Source organism: Desmodus rotundus, chromosome 12 (assembly GCF_022682495.2).
Source record: "Desmodus rotundus isolate HL8 chromosome 12, HLdesRot8A.1, whole genome shotgun sequence".
Classification (NCBI taxonomy): domain Eukaryota; kingdom Metazoa; phylum Chordata; class Mammalia; order Chiroptera; family Phyllostomidae; genus Desmodus; species Desmodus rotundus.
This window is the reverse complement of record NC_071398.1, coordinates 35,122,675-35,127,633: the sequence shown is the minus strand read 5'-3', so window position 1 is coordinate 35,127,633 and position 4,959 is coordinate 35,122,675. Positions and strand designations below refer to the sequence as shown.

At 40.0% G+C, this 4,959-nt stretch overlaps 1 pseudogene; it reads left to right on the top strand.

The window, feature by feature from the left end:
* Positions 1-611: 611 nt before the first annotated feature.
* LOC112319976 (ATP synthase subunit g, mitochondrial pseudogene) lies at positions 612-878 on the top strand (annotated as a pseudogene).
* Positions 879-4,959: the final 4,081 nt, after the last annotated feature.

Sequence of the window (4,959 nt, the reverse complement as noted above, 5' to 3'; positions counted from 1 at the left end):
CGCCATCTTGGTTCTCTGACAAAATATTTTTAAAATTATTTAAAAGCACTAGAAAGTGGCCTGAAGCATGAATAAAGCTGAAGGGACTCAACCATTGAAAGAAGGAAATTGCACTATGTGAGAGCTATGTTTTACTAATTTTCCCCAAATGCACTTCCTAACTGCATGGGCTGGAGCAGCTAGAACTAAAACAGAAATCCTGAATTGGCTTGATGTGTTAGAGTTTAAAGTAGCCAGAGAAGCTAAAAACTGGTGGGGGTGGGGAAGGGGTGCAGAAAAGCCAGTTTAAAAAAAAACAAAAGAGGGAGCCACAATATTGGGCGTCACCAAATTTGCTTGTAAACTCCCCTCAAATCCTTAGTTGACCCTGAACTGTGAATATGCAGGGAAGCTCCAAGAACCCTAGTGAAAAGCAACAGCTGGAAGACTGGAAAATTTGAGCAGAGATTTCAGCTGTCACCTGCTGCCAGGGAGAGACAGTTTGGATTTGGAATCCTCCCAAACCAGAGGAACTTGGTAAACACTCAGGCTATACTTTAGGAGACTGTGTTTCCCTTTCGAAGGGTGACATTCAGCTGGCCGGCAGGACCACAGAATTTTCATCCGCAACCATGGCCCAATTTGTCCGTAACCTCGCAGAGAAGGCCCCAGTGCTGGTGAATGCTGCTGTGACTTACTCAAAACCTCGAGCGGCCACATTTTGGCACTATGCCAAGGTTGAGCTGATTCTTCCAACACCTGCTGAGATCCCAACAGGATCTGGTCGCTTCAAACAGCTCACAGTTAAGGAAGCTGTGCTGAATGGTTTGGTGGCCACTGAGGTGTGGATGTGGTTTTATGTCCGCGAGATCAAAGGCAAGTGTGGCATCATTGGCTAGAATGTTTGAAGATCAATCTTCAACATCTGTTTCTTTTTGGTTTATTATTTGAGTGTTCTTGGACCATGAATAACCAGAATGGTATTTGAATTTAAAAAAAAAAAGATATTTCAAAATCAGTGTTTTCTATATCAAACACTGCATATAGAGAGGTCACAGTTTCTCTTGACATTAGGTTGGATTGTCTTTTGCTTTAGTAACATTAATACAGCTCTAAATGCATGTCTTTGCTTAGTCTGAAAATGGAAAGCATATATGTGAATATATCAATCTGGTATATATATTTATGAGGAAAACATTTTAATTCGAAGGTTGGAAATATGATATTTCCAGAAAAGTCAGAGAAAGGGCCTTGAGAAAACTAGAATTTGCTGAAATAGAAATAGTAATACCATGTATTAGAGTTAAATCATGTCAGTAGTTAAAGAACAAAATCTGGATGGTTTCTCTTTGCTAAAATCAGAGAAAGATCTTTCTGACAACACCTATGTCTGGTGTAAATGTTGGGATATTTGGTGGTATACTAAGTATGTATCTTTATAACACCTTTAACACCAGGACAGTGAAAGAGCCATGACCTGCATTATTCTGTCTGGTTTTATGATTTTTAGAACCGATCTTTGCCAAAATAAAATACCCTATGGATATTAAAAAAAGAAGACTGTGTTCCAGAATGAAGCATTTGCCCTAAGACTAGGTGGAAAACTGAAACACATTCACCCTAACAAAGTGTCACCTTAAGAAAATGAAACAATCTCAAGTTCAAGGTAACTGGCAACAAATTAGACTGCTAGAACAAAAAGAAGCACTCTCCAGAGGGGAGGGAATTTCAGGGAAAAAGGGTGAAGGGTTTGTAGGAACAATTATAAAGGACACATGGACAATAATGGGGGAGTGGAAAAAGGAGGGAGGTGGGGAGGGCTGGGGGTTAGGCTAGGGTGGGAGGGAAACGCAGGGAACTGTTTTTGAGTAACAAAAAAATTAGAAAGAGAGAGAGAGAGAGAAAAAAAGAAACACTCTCCAGAGAACTAAAACAGAATCCAAGGTTTCTACACTGAATCATGCAAAATTTCAGCATACAATAAAAAAATTTTGGACAAAAAAACTGTAAGATGTGACTAACAGCCATGAAAGGAAAACCCCATTCAATAAGAACAGATTTCAAGGCTGCTTCCAGCCAAGATGGAGGCTTAGGTAGACACACTGCGCCTCCTAGCACAACCAAAAGAAGGGCAACAACAATTTAAAAACAAAAAACAACCAGAACTGACAGAAAATCAAACTGCACGGAAGTCCGACGACCAAGGAGATAAAGAAGAAACATTCATCCACACCAGCAGGAGGGGCGGAAACAGGCAGCCAGGGTGGATAGGACTCTCCGCAACATGGTGGGACCCAGAGAGGTGGCGGATTGTGTAACGAATGGGACAGGCAGTGCAACAGCTAGCAGACCCAGCAGCCCCACATTCGCGCATAGATAAACAGGGAGGAACAGCAGGAGAGCAAAGCAGACTGCACAACCCAGGGCTCCAGCACAGGGAAATAAAGCCTCAAACCTCTCAGTGAAAAGACTCATGGGGGTTGAGATGGCAGCAGGGGAAACTCCAAGCCTCACAGGAGAGGTTGTTGGAGGAAACCACAGGAGCCTAGAGTGTGCCCACCCACTCGGGAATCAGCACCAGAGGGGCCCAGTTTGATTGTGGGTAGTGGAGGGAGTGACTGAAATCTGGCAGAGAGTGGAGCAGTGCCACTGCTCCCTCTCGGCCCCTCCCCCACATACAGCATCACAGCGCAGCGACCAGCGTTACCCCGCACTGGTGAACACCTAAGGCTCTGCCCTTTTATGTAACAGGTGCACCAAGACAAAAAAAAAAAGAAAAAAAAAAAGGCCCAAGTGAAAGAACAGATCAAAGCTCCAGAAAAAATACAACTAAGCAATGAAGAGATAGCTAACCTATCAGATGCACAGTTTAAAACACTGGTAATCAGGATGCTCACAGAATTGGTTGAATTTGGTCTCAAATTAGATGAAAAAATGAAGGCTATGCTAAGAGAAACAAAGGAAAATGGACAGGGAACCAATAGTGATGGGAAGGAAACTGGGACTCAAGTCAACGGTGTGGACCAGAAGGAAGAAAGAAACATCCAACCAGAAAAGAATGAAGCAACAAGAATTCAGAAAAATGAGGAGAGGCTTAGGAACATCCAGGACATCTTGAAACGTTCCAACATCCAAATTACAGGGGTACCAGAAGGAGAATAGGAAGAACAAAAAATTGAAAACTTATTTGAACAAATAATGAAGGAGAACTTCCCTAATCTGGCAAAGGAAATAGAATTCCAGGAAGTCCAGGAAGCTCAGAGAGTGCCAAAGAAGCTGGATCCAAGGAGGAACACACCAAGGCACATCATAATTCCATTACCCAAGATGAAACAGAAGGAGAGAATCTTAGAAGCAGCAAGAGAAAAGGACACAGTTACCTACAAAGGAGTTCCCATAAGACTGTCAGCTGATTCCTCCAAAGAGACCTTACAGGCAAGAAGGGGCTGGCAAGAAGTATTCCAAGTCATGAAAGGCAAGGACTTACACCCAAGATTACTCTATCCAGCAAAGCTATCATTTAGAATGGAAGGGAAGATAAAGTGCTTCTCAGATAAGGTCAAGTTCAAGGAGTTCATCATCACCAAGCCCTTATTATATGAAATGTTAAAGGGATTTATCTAAGAAAAAGAAGATAAAAAATATGATCAGGAAAAATGACAGCAAACTCACAGTTATTAACAAACACACCTAAAACAAAAACAAAAGCAAACTAAGCAAACATCTAGAACAGGAACAGAACCACAGAAATGGAGATCACATGGAGGGTTATCAATAGGGGATTGGGAGGGGGAGAGAGGGGGGAAAGGTACAGAGAATAAGGAGCATAAGTGGTAGGCAGAAAATAGACAGGGGGAGGGTAAGAATAGTACAGGAAATGTAGAAGCCAAAGAACTTATAAGTATGACCCATGGACATGAACTATAGGTGGGGAATGTGGGAGGGAGGGGGTGAGCAGGATGGAGTGGAGTGAAGGGGGGGAAATGGGATAACTGTCATAGCACAATCAATAAATATATTTTTTAAAAAGAATAGATTTCAAGATGGTCTAGATGTTGACATTAGTAAACAAGGACTTTAAAACAGATGTTATAAAATACTCAGATAACTTTTAGCAGAAAATGAAAACCGTCCAAATTTTAAAATTGAAAAGTATACTATCTAAGATAAAACATGTACTACAGAAGTTTAACAATACATTAGATATGGCAGGAGAGAGGGTAAGCATAATTTCAGATGGATCAGTTTAGATGGATCCAACATAAATAACAGAGATAAAGAGTTGGGGAGAAAAACCAACGTCTCAGTGAACTCTAACATAATATCAAGTGATCTAACAGTTTTTGTGACTGGAATCTCAGAGGAGAGTGTGAGGAGCAGAAAATATTTGAAAAATATAGGAATATTCACTGATGTCTCATAAGAAATAATGGGGGGCAGGTGACAATGAATGACATCTTAAAGTTTTAAGAAAAATGCTGTCAACACGGAATTCTGTATTCAGTAAAAATATCCTCCAAAATTAGATGAAATGAAGATATTTTCAGGTAAATGAAATTTAAAATAATTTTTGTTAGATTTGCAATATAAGAAATGCTAAAAGATGTTCTTCAGGCTAAGGGAAAATAAAACCAGATCGTAACTTGAACCTAAAGTTAGGAATAGAGAACACTAGAAATATTATATAACTTTATAAATAATATAAGACATTTTATGCTCATATTTACTTTAAAAACTAACTATTTAGAGCAAAATAATATCACTGCAAGGTAAGGGTTTCAAGGTATACAGAAATAAAAGATATAACAGTAGGATGAAGGATGAGGTAGGAAACGGATGAATGAAATCATTCTGTTTTGAAGTTATTACATTTGTGAAGCATGGAGTATGAGCTGTGATGTGGGAAGTGTAAGGTATGAAATGAGAAGTGCTAGATGTGAAGAATTAAGTGAACAATGGTACAACATAATTTTAAATAGG